The 26,317-nt window shown below is 43.0% G+C and overlaps 1 long non-coding RNA gene across 2 annotated transcripts in view; it reads right to left on the bottom strand.

The window, feature by feature from the left end:
- The window catches only part of LOC112990726 (uncharacterized), a 164,406-nt gene that overhangs the window by 95,195 nt on the left and 42,894 nt on the right, over positions 1-26,317 (bottom strand). The gene's annotated exons all lie outside the window — the stretch shown is intronic.

The following is a 26,317-nucleotide window of genomic DNA, read 5'->3' as shown; positions in this document are numbered from 1 at the left end:
GGGAAAGTGAAAGCACAAGCGCTACTGCAAAGATAAGAGCGGAGAGTACAGGCTGCTTTATCCCAGCTGAAATAAAATCTTGTTTCTTTCTTCAATGTTCTTCACTGTCTGTAGCTCCTACCAACACTTCTTGTTTTTCCAGGTGCTACTGACTCAATTGACCATTCCAACATCTCTGTTTAATGGGAAAGGCAACTGTGGTTAGAAGCAGCAGCTCATGCCAGAAATGCTTGCCTCCTGCTGCTGTCTCATACCCTAGCTATGGGTGCAGCAAGTCATTTCTCTACACTTTTGTTCCCTGCTGTAAGAGGGGAAGTCAGTTATTCCTAGCTGCATAGATCCTAGCAATTTCAGGTGATAGGAAGAGTAAGATACTGATGGTTCAAAACCAGCTTGACTCCATCTATTTCTCTGTGCTTACTGCAGGGAGGAGTTTGGTCACATGTTAAGGTAGTGCTTTGACCATGTAATACAATATTAGCACTTCAACAAAAACAGCTTACAGTTGTGGTTTTAGAAACAACTTCACAAGAGATTAAATCCATGTAACTCCTACATGTCATTTCTGCACACCCTTTGGTAGCGTTCCCCTTCTTGAGAACACCAGCAAACCCTTACAAAAGCCTGGCAAGCGTGTCTTATCAGGTCAACTTCTGCCCATTAGAATTGGAGATGACAGAGGTGGATTTAATGTATTTGGTATGGGAAATCTTTTCTGTTCATTGCTTATTGTACAAGAGGTATGCTTGAGATGGCCCTGTGTAGACCGAACACAGTGCAAGGTGTCCATTTTCCTCCTTCTTGCATTTATTTTTCTCTTCCCCATTTCTCTGTTTCAATCCTACCTCATTTAAAAACAGTCATAGAATGAAATTAACTTTATTATTATAACTCACTGCAGGATACTCAAAAGCAAAGCACGAAGTATCATAGAAGGAGTCATTTCTGCTTCTGCTGGAGGGCCTGAACTGAGAGTAAGCAAGGACTCCGGCATCTCCGTAGGTCCCCGAGGCTTGTGTTTCAGCAAGACAGCAGCCACACTTGTCGGCTTCAGCTCTGATCATTAGCGTTTGCCTAGAGCTTTCCAAGCTGATCCAACGCACCGCCTGACAAAAGCCAGCACTGTCACTTACTTGAACCAGTCAATCTAGCCCCAGTCGGCTGCTCTGGCCACTCGTTTTTAATAAAATCCCAAAGGCAAAGGAGAGATGTGTTTGCTCATGGATAGCTTTTTCCGTGGCTCTCATCGCCATAGTAACTAAGCAATTCACCAACATTAATAGAATTAGCCTTACAATAGGGGGAGGGAAGCGTCACCACCTTCGAACATGGGGTAACATGCAGCTGTGTGACAACTGCAATGAGCTCTTGCATCACCACAGCCACAGCCCCAGGTAGGTGCTGGAACTGCACAGCTGTCCCGGGGCTCTGGGAGCTGCATGCTCCCAGGCTGGGAAGCTCCCTGGGCCGGGCAGCACAGCAACACCAGCTAGCACAGAGCAAAGGGTGGCTCGGGCTTGCCTCCCCGCCTACTCCCATTTGCCCTTAAAGAGTACTATCCTCCATCACAACCATGCATCCTCAAATCCAGCCGTACCCTAAAGGGAGCTGTGACCACACACTTAGGAATGGGGAGCTGAATAGCAACAACAGCCACCTCAGTCTCTAAAATACACTGAAATTTCTATAGTCTAACCCAGGGTCTCTGCCATCCTTGCTACCATAGAAATGGCAGTGGAGAAGCACACTCTCAGAGGAAAAAAGCCAAGCAGACGTGTGCAAACAAACCCATTCATTTCCAGAGAGTTCAATGTGCCATTCTGCATTTGAGATGGTTGGAGGGAGTCAAAAGTTTTCTGCAAGGGGACCGCTGGTGTGATCAAGAGCCACCATCTTTGAATTACTAAAAGCAAGCTTTAAGAAAGCTCTTCCTTTAAAAGACTGAAAGAGAGAAATGTTTAATCCAGGTGCTTTCAGTTGCAGAGAAAAGACAGAAATCGAGAATACAAAAGAACAGAAAGCCAGAGAGCAGTTAAATAGCATGCAAAGTGTGTTATGGTACAAAGGTGCCAAAATTCTATAGCAGCTTTCATGCTTTTCAGCAGCCAGCCTCATCATTTCTGAATACATGGGCTGGCTGTACAACAGCTGACAGATGGGTTATGGGAGCACTGGGGCCTGAAGACATTTTTTTCTCTGACCAGGTGAGGAAACAAGGTCTGGCCACGAGCAGACACAAAGCCAACTAGAGTAGCCCAGTACCCCTTGCTCCTGCTAGTCTAGCTGCTTCACGGTGGCATCATTCAATCTCAGTGCATTTCTAGTCCAGCTGAATATATAGATATCTTACCACAAGTTTGCATTTGGTTTCCTGAATGCATACAACGTATTCTCCAGCTCCACTTCCATACGCACAGCGGGTGAAGCACTGGGCAGCTGTATCTTTAAGCCACCTAGTACCTATCACACACACCGTCCCCACTGCATGTCTTCTGGGAAGGAGCAGCAAGTGCAGGCCTGGCATCTGCCGTTAAACTTTCTCCTAAGCTGCCCTCAGGACTGATTCTGGACCAGGCTGAACAGAGTGGTGGTGGCGACAACCTGCAGTCCCACTTGGTGTTCATCCAGGCTGCAGACACTCGCATTAAAGCATCCCCTGCAGTTCAAATACTAATAGCTAATAGCTTTATGGAATTAGCAATGGGGCTCATTTCAAAGGTGAATCTTATAATATAAGGGGTGCGTTCAGAGCAGCTTGACTGTCAATTCCACTGAAAGATTTAAGTATCAATTACTTTACAAGGATGCTACATACAGAGCTGGGAAGCACCCGATCACCGGTTTATAGCAAAGAGGAAGGAACTGGTAAACAAACTGCTATCCAACCTAGTGTCAAATCTTGTATCAAAGGTGCTTTGGGCTGTATATGAGGACTGAAAAAATTAAACTTTTTGCTGCAGATATCTCCTTGCAATGTTTCAATCTCTCCCAGCCACAGATACCTCTAGGTGGCAGAGCACTCTCTAGGAAGGCTCTAGAGCTCTGGAAGATGCTCATCCAAAATTGCCCAGATTTGGTAACCTCCTAGATATATTGCTTTGTAGAGCACTAGGGGAGTGCTTCTCACACTGGAAAGACCTGCTGGAGGTCTCTGGTGAGCAGTCATTTGTGAGCAGACATCTCCTGAGCTCCACAGCAGACTGACTATACAGGACTGATCAGGCACACGGGGTTTGACCAGGGTGCCAGGGTCCAGCTAGACCAGGAAAGAACTTAAGCACCTCATAAAGAATCATTTAGGTACACCCTGTGCAGCAATACTTTATTTTAAGCAGCTTGACTTCTAATTCATAATCAAAGTACCCCAAAAGTCAAGTAATCGCTGTGAGTGCCATGGAGACAATACCAAACTGAACAGCTGTGCTGAAATACCCTCTGTAGCAACACATTACAGGAAAAACGATGAGCGCTTTAGCTTCAGCAAGGTGACATTAGTATAATAGGAATCTCTTCTGTTACATTAACAAATTACAGTAATGGTGCCTGGCACTCCTTTAAATAAAATTCATTTAACAGCTTTATATATCAATAAATAATAATAAGCATCTTCAAACATTAGTGGACACATCCCACTTTACTGAAAAGTGATATTAGCTGCCTTATGCAATCCTAATAATATCTCAATATACAGCAGAAAATTCTGCATCAAAAGCAACCAGTCTTGTGCTTGGCCTGTATCTGAAGTGATGATTTCTTTCTTTGCTTTGGAATAAGCAAATTTTCCACCTTCCTCAATTTTTAATCTGTTTTCTCCGTCAGACATTTGCAGAAGCTAGCTTCAGTCCAGGAAGAGAGTCTCACAAGGACTTTTTATGGTCAATATAGAGAAATGGGTAATTTAAAGCAGCAATACTAACTGGGTGTTCGGACTCATCTTCCGAAGCAACCTGCACCTCTCAGACTCCCAACATAAAAATTAGCCATTAGGACAAGTCTTCCAAGTGTTGTCCTGAGGAACAGAGTACTGTCAGCTGTGGCGAATCTCTTTGCTTGGAGAAGAGGGACAGCCTGTAGTCGGTGAAGAGAGAAAGGAGTTGTGGTCCAGCAATGAGGGCCACCAGGAGAAAGCTCTGAATGCTTGAATCTGTATCGCTGGAGGTGAAGTGCTGAGTCTCAGTTTCTGTTGGAAATTTGTTCTCAACCCATCTGTTTGAGAAGATGCACCTGAAAGAAAGAGTGACAGTTCTTCCTGTTCTCCTCAAGGACAAACATGTTTAAGTCGGTCATGTGGTTGGATACAGGAATGACAAGGTGAAGCAGTGACTTTGAAGCAGTCCAGTCCCACACATCATGTTATTCAGTCTCCATGGCTCATTCACTGTTTGACTCTTCTGCCAGCAGTGCCAGGCATGATACTGCATTTGATGTCACCAACTTACTTCACTAAGGCCACTGAACATCTGCGGTATGATGCAGAGGGGACATTGAGCCACTGCTGACCTGGGAGCAGAGTTTCATGCTCCATTAGCAATGTCCTCTGCTCTGTGTTTACAAGTACCATGGTAGGAATATGTCACCAACTTGAGAACAGCTATCCCAAAACAACCTCTAGAAGCTGTGCATAAAATGAGATAAGAAAACACAGACCTTTCTAACTGAAAAGATGTCTCAGGAATGGGTTGCATTACCTTCACAGAGCAAACAAAACAAAGCAATTCTGCTAACTAAATTTTCTGGTCTCTTTATCAGTCCCTTAAAACAGGCTTCAGTGTTCAGGATTTTTTTTGAAAGTCTGTAATCAGCCTTATTTAAATTGGTTTAGTCTTTTGCCTTGTGGCATCACCTCAGAACCTGTTCCATAATGTGGGGGTTGATTTTATGTGAGATGTATGGGCAGACACCTTGGATTCTTTCAGTGTTCATTAATTTGATTCCTTCCAGGCAAGAAAAAAGGCTGTAATAATGTGATAAAATGAGGGAAGTGGTGACATTTAATATCATAAAAGGGGGGCCATGAAGGGGGACTTGGTGTTTTTAAGTGTCACGAGCACATTTTTCGGAGACAGCCCAGACCTGGGATTCAGAGTGCTGAAATAATTTAATCCTTGCCTGATAAAAGGCATCACTAGAAATAATTCACTCCTTGCCTTATTGCATATAGACTAATTTGGGAGCTCATTATTTATTTGGCAAGTATTTAGCATAACAAATCAATTTCTAGTGACACCTAAGATGAGGTAATTTATACTGAAAGTCAAAAGAAGATGAAAATGGAAGATTAAACTTTGTTATTTTATAAGCAGACTGTTTTGGTCCCAGTGTGCAATCCAGTGCCTGCAGCAAAAAGGACAGAGGGGAGCTGCGACACTCTCTGGGGTGACAGACTGCTTCACCAGCTCTGACCACTCTCCAGCTCGTCTCTAAAGCAGAGGCAACAAGTCTGTTCTGTTCTTCGCAATGTCAGGCAGCCGGACTCCGATGCCAAACACAACAAGGAGGAAATACATGAGTGAAGCTACACATCCCTGTAGGAGGAGCATCCTCTTGACTCTTCCTTGGGCATACTCTCTTTTTACCTGCTGCCAGAAGCACCAGAAAATGAACTATCTGAACAAAGAAGGCACAACCTGCAGGAAGATGAACATGTCCTCAAAAAGCACCATTTTACATGTCCTTTCCTGTTTCTAGTTGTATAAATCAGATGAATGGAAACACTCTTCTACGTGCATAAGTTGCTCTAAAGAAGTTTTAATGGAGGGTAAAAGGATCTATGTTAGGCAAAGTGTAGATGTTGTCTGAATTTGGCTCAGTAACACAGGAGTAAACTAATTTCTCAAGCATGGACCTCCACCAGATTTCCGTATTACCTTGCACATAGCCATAGCTAAAAGAAGGCAAGAGGATGGGCCTAGAGACTTCCCTGAAGGTAGCAGGAAACACATTAATGTTTTACTGGCTTCTGCTGCTGCTGCCAGCCCAAAAGAAAATAGAAATCTATGGTGCATTGGCTTAAAGGAGCCTGAGGAAACTGGAAGACAATGAGAAGGGGAGGCAGGAGTCTGAGAAAGGAGGGAGACATTCAGAGGTTGCATGGAGAAGAGAAAGGTGCTCAAGGAGTGGATCCCTGGGAGCTGGAAGGGGGCAGGATACATCCTGGGTGCCCTGACGCAGCTTTGGGTTTGTGCATCAGCTTCTGTGTTTCCTGCTGCAAACAGCCCTGAGCAGCTGCAAGAGCTATAGCAGAGCACGCGGCAGCACGTATTCCCCTTCTGTCCTTGCCACACGAGCCTGGCTGAGCGCAGAGAGGGGCTCCGATCCTTAGCCAAAGAACCACATCTGAGCGCACCAATTAGCCAGCCCATCCTGCTGTGATATTATAGCCAAGAGTGAGCAGTGTTCTTTTTTTTCCCCAATTATAGTCACTTCACTGAAAGTCAGGTTTTCATAAGGATGAGTGCCACTTGGATTTGCATTGTATTGGCAAAATGAGAGAAAACATTTGAAATCAAAACTTCAGGTCGATGTTTTCTAGCAGAAATTTCTTCTTTTTTGCTATGGGTTGATGTTTTGTATTAAAAAGAAGAACACTCCAAAATAAGACAAAAATGTTTATTTCTAGGTAACAGACCATTTTGGGATGACAAGAGATGCTTTTTTAGAGGTCAAAGGCAGGTGTTTGGGTTTTAATCACTGAAAAAAAAAAAGGATCACTTTCTGTTTTTCTTTGAGCTGAATGCTTTTTTTCTCTAATGTTTCAGTTTGGTCACCAAAATGGAAAAAAGACAAAAACAGTATTTTGTCTAGATTTAAGCATATATGGGAATTCACAACTGCAAGGTGCCCTTTGCCCAAAGATGCTTATAGAATAATTTTCTTACAGAGCACAGAGCATGTAACTTTAAGGGCCTCCATATGGCCCAACACACTCTTCGCATGACATCCTCTGCACTGCCAGACTATGAGTTAACAACAACTGGAAATGTTCAACCATCAAAAAGCTCTGCACTGATTTTCTTGTACTGTTTGTAACTTTGTGGTATCAACAGAGAGCTATAGGTACCACCACCTAGTTCAGTTTCCTGCTTCATTACTAAATAAATGCAACTCTCTGCAGCCACTTGACAGACTGTCCAAATAAGACCCAAGCTGAGACCCAAGCAGCCAGAAATGATCAAAATAAGCAGAAGTGGAGCTATTTTTATGACAACACATTATTTGGGTCTAGAATAAGTAGAGGACTAAATTAGTCATCAATCTGATTAAATGGTAAGCCCTATAATTAACTGTTATCATCAGAATATGTTTTGTGTTAGTTTTCCTGTAAAAATTAACTTCAAAAGCAAAAGGAGCACTGAGCTGTGTTGGCAATATCTGATATTCACCCCTTAAATGAAGGCTGGTGAGTTTGCCTGACTTGGACAAAATCCTTTGCTCTCTCAGTAAAATCAAGCAGCATTTTCTAGTTTGATGAAACATCCCAAGATGTCACAGATGTATCTCATTTTCACAGATGTATATTATTTCTTGCAAGGTGTCAGAACGATGCACTCCAGGAAATCCAAACCCGGGAGAGACAAATGGTGTCACCCAAAGCAGAATAGGTTTTGTTCCCCCTATCCCTGAGGGACAGCTAAAACTACCTCAGAACTGAGACCAGATCTCAATGTGAACCACTCTGATTTTGGATTACTTTGGTTCCTGAGCCAGAAATGGTTTTGGACCTTGTTTTCATTTTCAGATAAAATCTCTCTCCCTGCTTAAATCAGCCTTTCCACTTACCATCAACTTCATGCACAGCTGCACAGACCATGCCTCAATTCCCAGGACACTTGGGGCTTAGCCTAAGATTTGCTGAGATCTAGTTCGGTTTTCACGGGGTGTCTTAGCAGACTACGGCACCATGTTCCCCCGAAGCACAACCCCGTGTGCTAGCGGCCTGTGAGAATAAACTCCTTACGGCAAAGGTAGGAACTGTGATCACCATCTGTCAGCACGCACATCTTCTGGTCTTGGCCTGACACCCTGTTGGGCAGCATGGGGCGGGGGGTGAGGAATGTGTGCGCGTGCACACAAAATGTGTGTTCTTGTCTCCTACTTATTTACATCCAGTTCTTAATTAACAGCCATAAAAACTCTGCAAACATTTAAACAGACTTTAAACAGCCATGAAAACACAATTGCAATGTAAAGCATGCCCACCTAATTAATGTAATTAAAGTATCAACCTCAGGGCCTACACAGACACGCACTGCAGCTCCCTCCGGGTTCAGAGCCCCCCCAGTATGCAAGCACTGCTTAGCAATCCTCGCGCCGCTGTTTTCAAGGGACAGCTCTGCTGTGGCAGCAAGCCTAGGCCGCTGGCTGGGGGACTACCCAAGAGGCACGACTCAAAGTCAGGGACAAATCTCCTTCAGCCGTTCCTGCTGGCTACCTGCCTTCTAGGCCCCCAGTTGTCGCCAGCTTCCCATGCCTTGCCCGCACTGGGGCCGTGACAGCAGCACGGCAGGCGGTGCAGAGCGGGCCTGCCCCCAGGGCCAGCTCTGCCCATGCTCGCAGTGACACTCTCCACGACCTGCTCTTTACGGCTTTTCTCTGCTACCTTTCCCCAGACATCTATATCCCACCCAGGGAGTGGAAAGCCAAGCAGCATTACACGTGGTTAACCTTAGAATAGATAGCATTACCCCAGACCCTCCTTCCTAAAGGCAAAATCTAGGAGAAAAGACACATGCACTTCTTTGTGCTTGACTATGCCCTTGAGAGAGAGGTTTTTTTTTTTCTATACAGCCACTGAGCCAGTATTATACTAACTGTAGAAGTAACAGTCTTTCCAGCAGTGAGGCATCCCTGTGCCATATCAGCCGACCCCAACACTCCTACTATATCAGCAGTCTTTTTTATTCAGACCACCTGCTAACCTGATGCTCCAAGACCATTTCATGTAAGTTTGCTAAACATCCTCTAACAGGAAAAACTTGTGCTTATCACTAACTTGGATTATGTTCAGACAGAAGACCCAGGGGACAAATGCATCAGCTTTAACTACCTCAGATGAAATAAATTTGACCCTAAATCTCATTGCTAGTCAACTGGATCACCCAATTCCCCCCAGCCCTACAGGTGAATCAATCACCCCAAAGCCCACATAACCTCCAGCAGGCAAATATAAGGAAGCCTACAGAGTGGTGCTCTGGTGCCATTATCCCTTGGAATCTCTTTGGGATTAAGCAAGCTGCTCCAATAATACTTCTGAGAGTTGCCTTGTCTCTGTGTTAAGCCCTGTGCTATTTTCTCACACATCATGTTTATTTGTTTAATCCTCTAAATACAGAACACAGGCTTCTGTCTTCACCCTCCCCATCTCTGGGGTGCTGTCCTGCAGTGATGTGCTCCATAGGAGAGCCAGAAGCTCTCAAAAGCCTCTTTCCCCAACCTACAGCTGACTCTGTTACAGTGCCAGAAGTTCTGCTTTTTTCATACAGCACCTGATAACTCCAAACACGCTTTTCACTCTTCCTCTCCAGGGCAACCTGCACTTGCGGCTAGCTCAGAGCACCCAAGGCCACCACCATGCCTTTTAAAGAGGCCATGCTCTGGCTGAGCTGGTTTTAAGCCTGAGAGAAAACAAAAGCATCCCATTGGGTTTCCTAATTTATTTTTGCACTGATTGTGTAGCATTCCTATACTGCCTTGCACGTAAGAACGGGAGGAGGCATGCAACTAAGCAGTCTCCAAGAGCATGTAAGGACTGGAAACCATCGTATTAAAGCTGTGTGCATGCAAGGCTCTGCACCTGAACAGCTCTGATCAGACAGGCTGTAGGGCAGGCATGCTGTATGGACACTCTTCTCATAACTGCATGAAGGGAGATGGAAATCTGCCCTACATCCAAGGCTAATTCTGCAGAGAGCAGAGCTACTCCTCTTTGAACAGCACATGGAGACTGCAGAGATGTATCAGCTCATGGCAGGGAGACTTCAAGGGCTATAGTTTGCATGCTTGCATCTAGGTCATAAAGGTAGGCTATCTACTTCACGTACAAGCAGGTAGAAAAGCAGGGGTATGGTTTCCAGGGCCTTTAAAGCTGGGATTACTGCCAAAGAGGAGGCAGGAAAGTGTGGGTAGATAACAGTGGGAGACACCCCAGCAATAGTAGCAGCATGAGTGAAGGGATCTTTCTGTTCAGCTTCTGCTCAGCACTGATGAGACCATTCATCTGGAGTACTCTGTCATGTCTGGGTATCTCTAGCACAAGAAAGACATGGACATACTGCAGCTAGTCCAGTGCAGGCACCAAGATGACTGGGGGAGGGAGCACAGGATGTAAGAGGAGGGGCTGAGAGGAGGGTTTGTTCAGCCTAGAGAAGAGAAGGTGAAGGTGTTAGCTACAACTGCCTGATGGGAGGGTGTAGAGAAGACAGAGCCAGACTCTTCTCAGAGGCACACAGTGGAAGAACAAGAGGCAGCAGGCACAAGCTGGAATAAGGAAAATTCCAGTTAAATATAAGGAAATAACTTTTTCACAGTGCAGGTGATCAGACACTGGAACAGGGGCCCAGGGAGGCTGTGGGATCTCCATCTCTGGGGATATTCAAAACTTGACCAGAGAAGACCCTGAACAACCTGACCTAGTTGACCCTGATTTGAGCGTGGGTTTGGACTAGATACCTCCGGAAGTCCTTTCCTATCTAACTTTTTCTGTGTTCCTATGTGTTCTGTGATTCTATAATAACTAAACAACATCCCCACCTTGACAGACCTTGTTCTCAGGCTTCCAGGTAATATATATTATAGCAGCTGACAGGGCCTCACTGATGGAGAGGCCTGATTGATTGGTAACACTGAGCTCTGGATCTGAGCATCCCCCAGAGTCAGTGCAGGAAGGCTGAGAGCAGGACTTGGAGTGAGGACCCATCATCAGCACAGTGCTCTTATTTCACAGAGACTGAAGAGCACATCTCATCATGCAGTGTGTTGTCAAGACCTGTGCCGGGTATTAGTCATTGCTTTGGTGGCCATGCAGTATAAGAGCCTACACAGAACAGACAGAACAAGGCTTTAGACTAGAGCCAAGAAGGAAAGCTCAGCTGTACACTCATCCCAGGTGTAAGTGATAATTATACCCAATCATCAGATATGAATAATTAAGAATAATTAATCGTATGTCTCCTGGCAGATAAGTATGCATGTTCTCTGGGTCTGATTATGCTTCTCCTATATGATAATGAGTACATTGCCATTAATGATGTTGCTCCAGATATGGTCTGAGAGCCTACCCAGAACAACAGACTGGCAGCTGGTTTCCCATACGTTTGCATCCACTTTGGGGTAAATCACCTACATCTCTTACTGCAATCAAGTTAGTTAGCACACGTGTGATTCACATGAGGGCCTACTGCCATTTCTATCTTTGCAACTTGGAGCACCGGATAATCATGTTTGGCCCATGGTAAGTGTGCCACTCCAAACACCCATGCTAGGAGCACATGGATAATACCACACCAACCGAGGTTAATTAGGTGAAAGAGCAACATGCAGAGGGTTATTTCATTACCTCCTTGGTTGTTTGTGTGATTAATAATGTAAATGACACCTCATTAGGTTTTGAAGTGGGAGAGGATAGGTGCAGAAGTCTAACTATTAATGGGAGATAACAAGGAACAGTGACATTTCAAAAGGCAGCAGTATTTATCACAATCCATTTGAAGTTGAAGTATCTGAAACGCGCAATGTTGTTTTTTAAAACTCCAAATGAGTATTCTTGCAATTGTAAAACACATCAGGATCTTGGGGCTGCTTTTAATCTGTCAGTTCACCTTCAAGAATTTAGTGAACTCATCTAGGTTAAAAAATGTTTTATTCAAGACAAAGGCTGATATTATCATTTAAGATAAAAATCCTAAACTAATAGAAGCTGCGTTTGATATAAAATAGCAATTAATCCACTTCAAGAGTAACAAAAATTAACAAACTGCTGTTCAAATATTTATAGCAGAAAAGTTCTGCTGCTTGTTCATTGATGCAGTTTTGAAGACTGACTTTGAAAGCGCAAGAACTGACTCCATGTCAAGCAGAATGTTCTCCCACAAGAAGCTGCCTGGCTTTTAGCTACAACAGCAACAGCCTCCAGCGACAGCAACACCCACTTGCAGAGGAGACTATGGGAGCATTCATTTCTAAACTTTCCAATTTTCCTCTTGATGTTTGCTATCCTGAATATTTAACCTCTTTTCCATTATAAATGGAGAGCTGCAGCAAGCAGGGGGAGAGGAATGATTCACCGAGGAGCCGTAATTCTGTAGCTGGTAGGTACCACATACACTTGACTGCACTTGCCTGGTCTGATTTAAAAATCTGATATGCAATATATCCAGAGCAGCTTTCTAACCCTGGTGATACAGTCATTTCTCTCTCCTGAGGTTTGAAGACAGCAAATATAAGCTGAATAAAGAATATATATTTTTATACAGTGAGTAGCTGGTCTGTGGAACTCCCTGTCACATCATATTGTTAAAGGTGAGGCAGCAGTAACAAAGGTAGGTACCAAAGGTATAAATGTATATTAAGCAGACCACAAACAGTAGAAGGACTAGAAAGCATCCTGTTTCTGTCTGTAAGTACAGGCAAGGACCAACAAGAAACAGCCTGTATGGAGCAGTTACTCCATTACTGACCATTGCATAGATTGCCACGATATTTTTCTTCCGGAAACATTTAAGACTCAAAGAACTTGCTGGGACATCACTACTTTGATTACAGAGGTGGGTTGTGAAGCCTCACAGCTGCTTTTCTGTCATGCAGCAGTAGCAGTGCATACTTCACCATTAATGGGAAGGAGAAAGGGAGAAGAGTGATGATGGCTTTATCCCCACAACATCACCCAACAAATCTGTCTCTGACTAGGTGGACCACAAGCCTCAGCTGCTGTGTTTATTCCTCTGTTCCTCAAGCTCGCTTATAGGCAGTTCAACTCAAATCTCCAAGGCATTCAGAAGTCAAGTACACACTCCCAGCCCCTTGCACAAACTCTCTGCTGGAGTCAGATGCCCAAAAAAAGGAAAGAAGAAAGAAGAAGGTGTGTGCAAACATTTGCAGGTGGCTGCTCACCAATGCATGCAGTTATTTTCATCCCAAGCAGTTCTCCTAAGCCAAAGTAAAAATTAAAGCTGGCATTTCACTCTGCAGGCAGATGTGTTTCATAATGCATGGACAGGATATATTTTATTAATTCTGTTTTTTTGTAGAAGTCTGTTTGCATAAGTTTTATCCTTCCATGGAGCTGCTTGACTCAGTGTTTTTCTTTTTTTTTTTCCCTGTGGGATTTTGCTACAGGCTGATATGGGGAGTTAAACAGAACTCATCATACTCTATAGGCGGGACAGCACCTAGAGGGTCCTTGAGACAGAAGCAAATGAGTCCCTGACCCAAGAAACACGTGGTTAAAGTTGCTCTTACAATTGTGCACGGCCTCTAGGTACAGAGTCACCTCTACAAGACAGCCAGTTTACACTGCTCCCTTGATATTAACCTAAAACTTGTTTCAGAATATTTATTATTTTACTTAAACCTTTTTGAAGCATCATTTGCTTATTGGATTTAACTGATGAAGGGGAAAAAATAAGCATGGAAATTTCAGTGCTGAATGCTTCCTCTCTGTGTTGACAGATGTGTGATAAAATGCTATTTCCTAGGAAGTTACTCTATTCTCCCTACTTCCCCCCTACAAAACACATCTATTATATTTAGCAGTTGGCAGCACTCGTTGTGTGTGTCAAACCTTGAGACATTCAAGTGCAGAAAGGGAGCAGAAAAGCAGCCACGAGGGGCTAACAGCACTGACGGGATCAAGGCAGAGAAACGGCATGGTTCTCAGGCCGTGGGCTCCCTGTGTCTTCTGGCTCTTGCCTCCTTGCGTTGCAGCTTGGGCTCTCACACCCATGTATTAATGACACCAGTAATACCATTTACTCCGCCTGCCCCAGCCTTCCCCACTGTGAGTACCTGGATGGAGAATCCCATCCTGTTTCCCCAGCAATACATTAAAACAACATGCTGTCTTTCCAGTCATGCCGACACATTTTTCTAAGCAATGTGCTATGCTCTTTCCCAGCAGTCTCTTCCAGCCTTCTCCCATGGATGGAGGCCTGAACTGATGTAGCCCACACAACAGAGGCCGTTTGCTGCGGTGGGATCCACAGCAGGGCCCAGCCTGTTCCCAGGTACCTCCCTCCCTCACGGCTGTCCTTTGAGCATAAGCACTGCAGGAGAAACTCCTGCCTCAGCCAAGAGCTGCGTTGCAAAGGCACCTTCTCCCAGTGCCAAAATTGACAGTGGAGCAGCCCATTTTCTCCTTTTCTACCTCCCACTTCAGCATGGAGATGCACACAAGGACACTGTGATGACTGCATGCCTGAGCTGCGCAGCCAGCCTTCCCTTCTGCACCCATCGCTTCCATTGCCATTTAGCATTTTTTCTTAGGTAAGAAGTGCAGGGGTCTGGGGCAGGCAGACACATAAGTTAATAACATACCAGCCATTCAGAAACAAGTTTAGAATGAGACCATCCACTAATGGTACCATCTAGGGACTGGCACTTATTTTACATAAAGCAGCCTCAGGGCCAGGCTTTTGTGAGCTGAGGCTATGTGGGTGCATAATACAACCAGTTATTTTTGGAGCAATGTTCTCAGGCTGGGATTTTTTTTTCCCCTCTCCTTTTGTCTTCCAAAATCTTTTGAACCATCTTTCAATAGTTCTCTCAAAAGCAGAGGCTGAACAGCATAGCATTCAGCCAGTCTTTCACTCGAGATACTGCACCATTTCACAAGGTCATACTGAAGAGTGAGCACAGAAATCCTCATGGTCTCCCTTTAGGGACATTTTACACCACATAAGAGAAGGAGAATGATAGTTCCTTTAAGAAAGACACTCACAGTAAGAACACATAGCATTTGGGAATGTGAACAGCTCAGAAAATGGCAAATCCCTGCTTAGGGCAGGCCAGGATTTAAGGAGATGCAAACTTCATTTCAGACTGAGAAGACATTTTCTGGGTTTGTTTTGCAAAATATTTCTGAAAGACACTGGAGGATATTTCTCAGCAAAATGCATCCAACTCCAAATCACTGACACCCCATTTTGAGGAATCAAACCAAAACTTTTTTTTTCTTTTTTTTTGTTATTGTCTTTGACTAACTCAAATTTGCAAAACATCCTAACGAACGGAAGTTGCTTTTCTTTGCAAAGAAAGGTTTTGAGCAAAAAGAAAGCAAAAAGTCTCTCTTGCATTTTGTTTTTCCCCAGCCCTGGTGGGAAAGATGGAAAAGTACCACCTGTCTAGTATAACACAAATCCACTTTATGATGTTGAATGATGTAGAATCAAAACTTATGGGCAAAATGAAAAAGAAAAAGCAATATGAAAAGGCGCAATAAATAAAAAAAGAAATACAAATACCTATAGAAAGCTAATATAAAATACATATTTTTTTCTTCTACATAAATATATGTAACATATAGAACGAGATTTGAAAATGGAGTTGCTGGAACTAACTCTTTAGAAAATACATTATTTACTGCTCAAACTAACTTTTCAATAAAAGTGCTAGATGACACACAGTATCACAGTAACTGTAATATTGCAGATTAAATGGATACAATATTTCTATGCTGATCTGTCAGGAACACAAGTGCAGGCAGCCTGGCATGAGCGGAGCACTAGCAATTTAAAAGCAATAACAGTAATAAATAAAACAGATTGACCGTAATATTAATTAAAACTTCAGACAACTTCATATGGTGAAATCAATGACTCCTGTGCAGATAAACTTCATCTGTGCAATAAGTAGTGAAGTGACAACAGTTTACAAAAATCCATAATCCCCCATACCATCTTGTCATTTCCCTCCGAATGCTTGCAGTGGCTGAAAAATATGTGTTCCTGTACACATGTTCACCTACCCCTATGAATAGGGGTAGAGGAAAGTCCCTTTCTGTCCCAATAAAGTTAAATTCTGGTCTTATTCAGTCAAAAGCAGCTTTACAGTTTGTTTCACTTTGTTGGGATTTCCCACTATATTTTGAAATGCTACAGTTATATCTAGACAGCAAAATCAGGTCTAGGCAAAGCACAGCAATATCCTTCCTTGTGATGAAAGCGGCAGACATACTCCAAACAATAAACACATTTTCAATATTTCTTTAATGCAGAAACCTATTGACTGTTCTCTTATTTTGCATTTAATATTGAAGTTTGCGGCTCTGAGCAAGCCCAAGTTCATTTTCTGAGACCCAGTGCTGGCTCTCTGCATTCCCTTAGCTAATCAGAAATACATTAAAAAAAATCTGATTAAAAAAATACTGCTAATCAACTGTTAAGGTCAAGAGGCCATTATTTTTCAAGGGCAGAAAAAAAAGCAAAAGATTAAATAAATACAAATTTCAAGATAAAATTCTGGTTTAAAAGGACAAATTAATATTCAGGACTCTGGGCTCACAGATAACCTTAACCCCAGGAAAAAACAAATAGAGTGAGAAAAGCTGAACTGCCATTGCACAGGTTCCTATCAGCTACCTAGCACAAAACTCTCAAGAAAAAAGTCTTACTTGTTCAGAATTCAGTCTTTTTTTGCTGCCATGTAGTTTACCAAGAAATTATTCTTGAAATTTCCAATTCTGACAAATCCTTCGCTACAAGCCGACCATTCACAAAGGCTGAGATTCACCCTGGCAAAAACTTGAATTTCATCTATGTGTTTAAATAAGAGATTATCTCACTGTGTACTGCCCCAATAGTCTACACATGGTTAAGAAGAAATAATATTTTTAAGGAAATGACTGAAAATACTATGGAATTTAAAAACATAATCACAAGAAACATTAGTTTGGGGTAAAAAAGCATAAACAACAACGTATTTAAAGATACATTTTTGTAATAAACACAAAGAAAGAAGAAGACGTCGGGAATCTAAATTTCTTCTTTGCATCGGATGTTTCAGTGTAAGTTCCACCAGTTCCTTGGCATTTAACCTGCGTTTTATTGTTACCTGGCAACAAAGGCAACCTTATTTCACAAGAAATAGGTGTACATGGAAAGAGCCACTTTCCGCAGACAGATTTAGGTTGTCTGTCAGCCACATGCATATACTATTAACATACAGACTTAATTTACTGCAAGCGCTATTTGGCAGGTTGAGCAGGAATTAGCCAGCTCAACAGGACTATTTTTGTGGTGATAAATGAGAAATATTGATCAGCATGGAGCTCCCTTAAAACGTTTCTAGTTGTTTTTACTAAACTTTTTTCACCTGCAACAACTCCGAGGTGCTCCTCGGCTGGTGGAGCCTACTGCCAGGACAGATGCAGATGGTGCTATGAGGTGTTTTACATCAGCTGACGAACTGAGGTTCAGATATTTTCAAAGGGAAAAGGAATATCCCCTTTCTCTCTCTTCTCTCCTCCCTTCACATGAATGTGTTTCATGCAAAACAAAGGCCTGACTCTGATTCACCTCAGTATCTATTACACACAGCTCCCTTAGTATCGGCAGCGTTAGGAGAGCAAGGAGTGGGTGTAACGGAAGAATGAGGGACCGCCTACGCCCATTTGCCACAGGAGCTCAATTTCCTAGCTATTCTGCATTACTTACAGAAATCAAACAACATGCAATCAGACATTGATGCGTATCGACAGACTGTGAATGTTAGTACCACATAAGCACTAGCACCTTCATGTCCTCAAACTGCCTTTGAGCAGCTTTCCCAGCTGGCAGCTGCTGGGAGGGTGGATGGTCTTCCCCAGCCAACTCACTCCTAGCTCAGTTTCATCCAGCCAGCTTCATGGCCAATTTGGCATTATTCAAATGGCTGCAAGAGAAATAAAATGCTCAGAAATATAAATTTTCATGCACTCATTTGCTAATACACTGTGTGGATCTGACTGCTGCAAACAAAACACAGAACTGACAGGCAAGAATTTATTATATCAGTGCAAGTTTCAGGATCTTCTTTGCTTATTTCCAGTCCCTTTGATTCAATTACTTTATTTCAGTTTATCCAACAGTCAAGTTGCAGAAAAGCAATTCCTAAAGAGAGAGGTTTGTCTTTAATCTAGAACTCCTATTTTCCCAGATTCTTCCTATAAACCTCTGCTCTTTCCAGTAGTCACTGTGGTTTCTACTACCTGGTAAAGTGGACAGGAAAGTTACATATATTCATCTAATGACTGCAAACACAATTAACAAGTTACACTCCTAACTGGAGATTTGTGCACAAGCAGTTACTCTGCTTACTGCAAAATCACAGTAATTACAGGCACCAAATTAAAGAGCATCTAGATGTATAACCGTCTTGGAATGGGGTCCCTTTGCCTGTCTCCTTCGATTTCAATGTACACCCATTTCCCAGGAAAGCCCTGACTACTATTTGGTAGAGTGTTTGGAGAACAAAAGCCTCCTGCAGAGAAGTCAGAGCATTCATTTAAGAAAAACGAACTTCCACTCATCTGAAATCTCCCTTTCCTCACAAACTGCAGCTTGCAGGTCTTTTACAGCAGATAGATCTGCTAGTGCGCACAAAGAGATCAACCAAATTTCGGTAAAGTGGGCCAGGGAAGAATGTCCTGCTCCTTCTCAGCGTCCGATGGGCAGGCTGGAAACGTGTTTGTTTTGCCTGTGGTGTTTATTACATTTCAAAGGCATTTGTGTTAACAAGAGCATCTGACCAAAAAGTGCGATAGCACACAGAAAGGCAGGCCAGCTAACTCCAACTGTGCCTGTGATGATCCTTACTGTAGTGCAACAGTTTCCAGTGTTAGGGTGTGAAGGTCAGAGCCTAGAAAATGGGAAGACAAGAATAAGAGTCTTCTAGATATGTGACATGAAGAAAAAAAATCTGCCTAAGTGAATCCTGTGATCTAAGAGTATGTTTAATTCTCAATGTCACACATATTCTTTCAAGAGCTAAAATAAGAAACTATTAGCAAGGCTGCCAGAATTAGCGAAGGGAACGAAGAGTGGCTTGCAAGAACTGCTCGTAGGTGGGAACTCAGCTCGCAGAGCAAGGAACAGCAAACACACAGCACTCCAGCAGCTCGGCCTAAATGGGGCCTTGCTACCCCACAGGACTTAACCCTCTTGAACTGAAAGTGCAGGTCACCATAGGAGGGCAAAAGCACAGTCTTGCCCAACAACCAGCACTCTATGGGAAAAGACTATAAATTATTTTGTTCTGATTTAGCGGATGAGGATTGTTATCCTTTTATGTACTTTTTGGACTTTTCTCCTTTTAAAAGAAATATTGTTTGTTAAGTTATTTGATTAATGTTTGGCAAAAGGGGAAAACTCATTCAGTGAGCACAAGAAAGTCTGGTACGCTTTTGTCAAATTTTGGGGTGGGTGCGTAAGCTGATGTTGTAATGATGCGTTGAAGCCTAGTCCTTTTTAATGATCAAGTCCCGCAGAAAAATCTCACAAAGATATTCTACAGCCCACACTTGTCATAGCTTCCCTACCACTGCGGGTCCATGTTTCTCTGGGATATCCAGGAACCACATTACTGCATGTTCACTTCAGTGTTCTCCCTGATCAGGAAAACTGTGCGGGAAGAAATAAATAAATCTCCTTCTTCCCTAAAGCCAGAAGCATTGCTCCCATAGCCCTGGAAAAAGGTACTCAAGAACCTGATATCCTTCTTCAGTGAGATGACTGGCTTGGTGGATGAGGGGAAAGACATGGCTGTTGACTTTAGTAAGGCTTTCAACACTGTCTCCAATAACATTCTCATAGACAAACTGATGAAGTGTGGGCTAGACAAGCGGTCAGTGAGGTAAACTGAAAACTGGTTGAACTGCTGGGTTCAAAGCATTGTGATCAGCAATATTAAGTCTAGCTAGAGGGCAATTACTAGCGGTGTACCCCAGCGGTCAGTGCTGGGTCCAAAACTATTTAACCTCTTCTTTAATGACCTGAAAGATGGGGCAGAGTGTACCCTCAGCAAGTTTGATACACCAGAGGGTTGTGCTGCCATTCAGAGGGACCTCAATAGGCTGGAGAAATGGGCAAAGAGGAACCTCATGAAGTTCAATAAAGGGAAGTGCAGAGTCCTGCACCCAGGGAGAAATAACCCCGTCCATCAGTATAGGCTAGGGGCTCACGTGCAGGAAAGCAGCTTGTAGAGAAGGACCTGGGAGTCTTGGTGAACAAGCTGACCATGAGCCAGCAATGTGGCCTGGTGGCAAAGAGGACCAATGGTATCGTGGGGTGCATTAGGAAGAGAATTGCCAGCAAGTTGAGGGAGGTGATCCTTCCCCTCTACTTAGACCTGGTGAGGCCACACCTGAAGTGCTGTGTCTAATTCTGGGCTCCCCAGTACAAGAAATGGGCATATTGGAGCAAGTCTAGCAATGCGACACAAAGATGGTTAAGGAATTGGAGCATCTCTCATACTATGAGAGGCTGAGAGAGTAGAGATTGTTTAGTATGGAGAAGAGAAGACTAAGGGGAGATCTTTTCAATACTTATAAATATCTGATGGGAGGGAGTAAGGAAGGCAGAGCCAGACTGTTCTCAGTGGTGTCCAGTGACAGGACAAGAGGCAATGGGCACAAATTTAAACACAGGAAATTCCATCTGAACATGAGAAAAAACTTTTTTACTGTGAGAGTGGTTGAACAATGGAACAGGTTGCCCAGACAGGTTTTGGAGTCTCTGTCCTTGGAGAAATTCAAAATGCAGCTGGACACAGTCCTGGGCAACATACTCTAGGTTCCCATGCTTTGAGCAGTGGGAGGGGGTTAGACAAGGCAATCTCCAAAAGTCCCTTCCAACCTCAATTACTCTGTGACTATGTGAGAAGGAATCCTCATTTTAATGGGGTGTCATGCAAAAAAAATTAGGGTGGTGTGATAGGAAAGCCTTATTCAAACACAAATACCTCTTTCAGAAAGGGCAGAGAGCGGCAAACTTAGCAATTGCTTCTCCACTGCTGCACAGTCATTCACATCACGAGCCTGAGCACCCTCCTTTGCAGAAACATGATTAGACCATATATCTACAAGCATAAAGTGCTAGAATGAATGAGGGTCCTGTGGCAAGTGCACAGAACGATCCATTCCTCCAACAAAAGTGACAAATAAGGATAATTCCACCTCATTTCCAAGATGACTTTTTGGCCTGGCTGCAATAAAACCATAACAATTGTAATAGCATGAGCACACAAATTATCTTTTGTGGAATTATGAACCTCTAAGGAATTAGGCATTTCACTGCCTATATCCGCTTGGGTTTTATTTTAGGGCACTGCATGCAATACAGAACTACCAGCCATTTGCAAGACAGCACATACAAATGAAATCAGAGCAACCACATTTTCCAGAGCAATTGACTCAGTGGGAAAAGGGACCAGGACCACAACTCAGTCTTTATTGATAGTAACTTCAGTCTTTCTGCCCCAGGAAAGATTTGTGGTAAGGTTAAAGATACCTCTTACTGTTCTTACCTTCACCTCACATAAATTTACAACCCCAAGGACACCTGTTAAGACTGGTGAATATAAGAAAGGACAGTCATATTTCCTTATCGGTAGCTCTCTGGTTTATAGTACTTCAGCTTTACAGTACAGGAGGAGGTTATATAGAGTAAGGAGTGGTTATATTCCCAAAGTGAAAGTCCTCATAAGCTTCATGAGCAGCTTTCTAAACATCCAAAAATCTCCTGAGAAGAAACAGTAACAATGTTTAATGCTCTTTAAAAAAGAACTCACACATGACAGAAACACAGATGTTGACTTTTAGAAAATACATGACAGATCATCCAGTCCAGATCCACCTCAAGATTACACGTTCTCCTTATTATGTATAAACAGTCCAAGCTTGTTTTGATGTCAGACACTATCATGAAACCCATGGAGACCATCCAGGCTGTGGTGGAAGCCTCCATGTGGGCTTCAGCGCAGTAAGAGTTTAGCTCTATGTTTCAGCAGGAGCTAGCACAACAGTGCCCAACAAGTCCTGCCAAGCCCATCACTGCATAAAAGAATGAAGGTAATAGAAGCAATGTCCATGAAGCTGCATGTATTTCAGTGTGGAGCTACACAAGCTAACCCCTCTTTGTATAGATTTTGAAACTGCACTTATTTGCATGGCTGTATGACCCTGTGATTTAGATATTGTTCTGAAGAGAAGTGTGCCTTCCTTTAATTATAGTTGTACTTTATGTAAAAATTCTTCTAAAAAAGCTTAGAATGATTCGATCGAAGCTTTTCTGACTTTTGCTAAATTTGGATTTGGGATGCAATCTAGAATTAGTGCCTTAACAAGGTTTGACAAACGCTGGAACTTTTAAATTAGATGGCAGAAAAGCTGGAATTGTGAAGAGAATTTCAAACTTAAAACACAGGAGGGAGTGGGATTGAATATTCAAACCTTCTTAAAGATTATTCTATTGAAATGCATGTAATTTATTTTTCCTTGCAAGAATAGAATTGCCTTCCATACTGAAATAAAACAAGGTTCATTTTGAATGTAGTATGGCCTGCTCTTACAGCAGATATGTTCCAATAGCTCAGGGAGGGGGGCCAGCGACTTTTTTTGTCATATGCCAATACAGCTGTGATGTGAATACTAGGCTGAAACTTAGCTTTTCTAACATTAAAGTGCTTGTCTTAGCAATCCAGTGACCCCAGGTTCCCTAAAAGATCCATGAGAGAAAGGAAGTGCCTTCAGGAGGCTGTGCAGATCTTGTGTGGACTCTTTGACCCACTGGAGAAGCTTCCCTGTCCACAGACTATGGCAGGTGCTGGAGATAACTACGCAGATGTCTCAGGTCAAATGAATCAAGGGAGGTGATCCTCCACCTCTCCTCAGCCCTGCTGAGGCCACATCTGGAGTACTGTGTCCAATTCTGGGCTTCCCAGTACAAGAGAGACATGGAACTACTGGAGAGAATCCAGCATAGGGCTACAAAGGTGATTAGGGGACTGGATTTAGAAGAAGGAAAGGAGTTGGGACTCTTCAGCCTGGAGAAGAGAAGGCTGAGGGGGGATCTTATCAATGTATACAAATATTTTAAGGGAGTGTGTGAAGAGGATGGTGTCAGTGGTGCCCAGCGACAGGACGAGAGGCAACAAGCACAAACTGAAACACAGGAAGTTCTGTCTGAACATGAGAAAAAAATTTCTTTACTGTGAGGGTCACAGAGCACTGGAAGAGGTTGCCCAGAGAGACTGTGGATTCTCCTTCTCTGGAGATATTCAAAACCTGCCTGGATGCAATCCTGTGCAACGTGCTCTAAGTGACCCTGCTTGAGCAGGGGGGTTGGTCTAGAAGATCTCCAGAGGTCCCTTCCAGCCTCAACCATTCTGTGATTCTGTGTGATTCACTCCCTAAAAGGAGCTGCACAATCTCATTTAGATGTGTAGGTGATTAAAGCTTGATGAGACAAATTCCACTCTAAAGGTGATTGTGTAGAAGTCACTCAGACTCCTGATCCTCTGTATGCTATGACTACAGCTAGGGCCAGACTGTGCAATTTTTGCTCATGTTGGACAGCATGGCATCTTGCAAGCCATCTCCCTGAACTCAGCCCACACCTCTCTTGTGGGTCCTAAGCATCAAGAGAAGTGGAAGAAAGATAGAGCCCATTAATTTCTGCACTTGCAGCTCCTTGAATGGAAGAGGTGCTAGAATTCCCAAACAAAAGAATATTGAATTGACACCACCAAATGACAAAAGTGAAGCATCTGCAAATTAAGCTACTCTGTAGGCTCCTGGCAAGGCTGATAAGAGCCTTGAGCATGCAGCAACCCTGCAGCAGAACTTTCACCTGCTCCCACAGAGGAAGTTACTGCAGAGATGCTGTTTCTCCATCTGACACCCACAGGATCTTGAGCTTTCTCTCAAACCTCAAAGGGAAGAAGAGCTTTCAGCTCACACTTGAGTAAACTGCCCCTGGAGAGAGCCTACATACTGCTGCGAGCAACCACAAGCAACTATGTAAACATCAGCCACATGCAAAAGACTAGGATGAGAAGCCACATTTGTCAGTTCCCTAAATGTGATGCTCTGCCAGTTGAAAAGCCCTGGCAGATGCAAATTGGGTTCTCTGTGGACTGAGCCACCAGGGAACATCATCTCATATTTGTGTTAATACAGCTAGTACTTTGTGTACCTCTGGCTGCTAAATCTACAGCAGACATTTTTTCATCAGTAGGTGCTGAGCTTTTTAACCCCAAACTTTGCACGTGAATAGATCAGCTTCCACAGAACTTCCATGATGAACAGGTTCCGAAATTCAGGATGAAATTTATGATCATAACTATAGCAAGACTGACACTAACTAGATATATAAGACTTGGATTCAATCCCTATTCTGCCTAAAATCATTCTTCCTTAACCCAGTTGAGTTTTCCTTATTTCTTCCAATGCCATGTGACCTATTGCTACAAAATACTGAGATAAGGCTGTCTTACCTCTTCTGACACCCTAAAAGAATATCCAAAATAGATACTAGTCCTAGGGGAAATGGAAAACACATTTCAGAAGAAAGGGCACTTACAGTAGAGGGAGTGACTTGAACCCAAATCTCTGGGTTTTAGACATTGGACTATTGACTGTTCCAAAATTTCTCATTATTGTAGGTTTCAGTTATTGGAAAACACATTTCCTATCAGTTCTACTTCAGATGACCCCTCAGCCCACTGATTTACTCATATTGCCAGTCGGTCATAAGCAAGAGAATATAGTTCTTTGTTTGGCACTATTTTTGGAGATACTGCGCAAATTCACTCCATAACTTTGCACTGCCCTGGCAACCCTTCCCAGGACAAAGCTGTCTGAAAAGCAAATACAGGTGTATCCCAGAGCTGCAAAGACAGCTAATTTTCATAACAATCTGTCTGCAGGCAAATGTTCTTACAATATCTTGTATGATTGTTTTAAAGTACATGAAGATTCAGACACATGACCTCAACATGCACAGGTTCTCCTCTCCAGCTAGGCTGACTGATCCTCCATCAGTGCAATGGCTCTAAGTCAGCCCTCTTCATGCAGCTAAACTGCTTTTCTTTTAACTTTCCTATGTTTCAGGTGAAAAAGGTTGGATCAGATTTGTAATATTGGAACAGAAGGAGAAAGCAGGAAGGCAAAAGATAAAGGGGAAATATCTGCTGTTTGATCTACTGAAATGAAAATGTCGCAGAGCTCTTCCTTGAAGTACATGAGGATGAAAGGAATGGGAGCACAATTTGGCGTGCTTGTTTGCTTGCCTTTTAAAATAAAACTGCAAGGAATGGCAAAAAAAGAAAATTTCTTTTGCTTTATTTTATCTGAGGACAGACGCAGACAGCAGGGTTTGTATTTACCCCTCATTTATACTCAATAGATGTGTCCTGTGAATACATTTTTTGAAACTACTTTTCTTAGGAAATACATTTTTAATTAGGTATTATTGCTCAATTTGTGCTGGTTTTTAAAGAACCCATGTGGCCTGTGGAGACAGATGAAGAGGAGGGATTCATGACTCACTCAGAAGATCTCCCCTTTTATAAAGCCTTATCAGTCAGTCATTTCACAGGTTTTTAAGCCCATGTGAACAAGCTGGCCCAGCTGTGGCCTGTCTGGGAATGCACTGGGAGGAGATATAGGGACACAAAACCAGGTTTTGCACAAGTGCAGGAGAGACATGGTGGAGACTGACAAAGGCAGTAATGCTGGCATGACACCACTGCAGACATCCATAGCTTATGCAGTTCCTTTAGTTCTTGTCTTCAAGCCAAAAAACAGTGTAGTTTTCCTCCCCCCCAGGCCTCTGTTTTCCCCTTTCCCCACTCTCTAGCTGAACAGCTTACAGGACAGATTCAATCAGATATTGGTATTTAACTAGCTCCCTTCACAAGGTCATCAGACAGACAACACTGATTTTTAACCAGCAGAGGATGTTTTACTTATAATTCCTAAAAGGCCAGGTCAAGTGAGATGCACCAGAGAAAAAGGTGCAGAAAGAGTGTGCAGCTTCCCAGAGCACTGAAAGTCAGGACTTTTCAGACTATCAGACTTTGTCTTCAGCGATAGTAACACAGTCACACTGATGCAGAAATAGATGCTGTGCAATGCATACTCTCCACACAAATACATTTTCTCTGTAGGGATATATGTGAAAAATATTCTTATGGGAAATATGTATTTCTCCATTTAAAGATAAAACTTTGAATCACAGAGCCATTTTCTTGGTCATGCTAAAATGCTTAACACTAAAATAAATCTTTAAATAAAAAATCCCATTTTGTTTTCCCATTATCCAGTGGCAGGAAAAACAAGCAGAAAAAA

Source organism: Dromaius novaehollandiae, chromosome 16 (genome assembly GCF_036370855.1).
Source record: "Dromaius novaehollandiae isolate bDroNov1 chromosome 16, bDroNov1.hap1, whole genome shotgun sequence".
Taxonomy (NCBI): Eukaryota; Metazoa; Chordata; class Aves; order Casuariiformes; family Dromaiidae; genus Dromaius; species Dromaius novaehollandiae.
The sequence above is the reverse complement of the archived record's forward strand: the minus strand, read 5'-3'. Positions and strand labels throughout refer to the sequence as shown.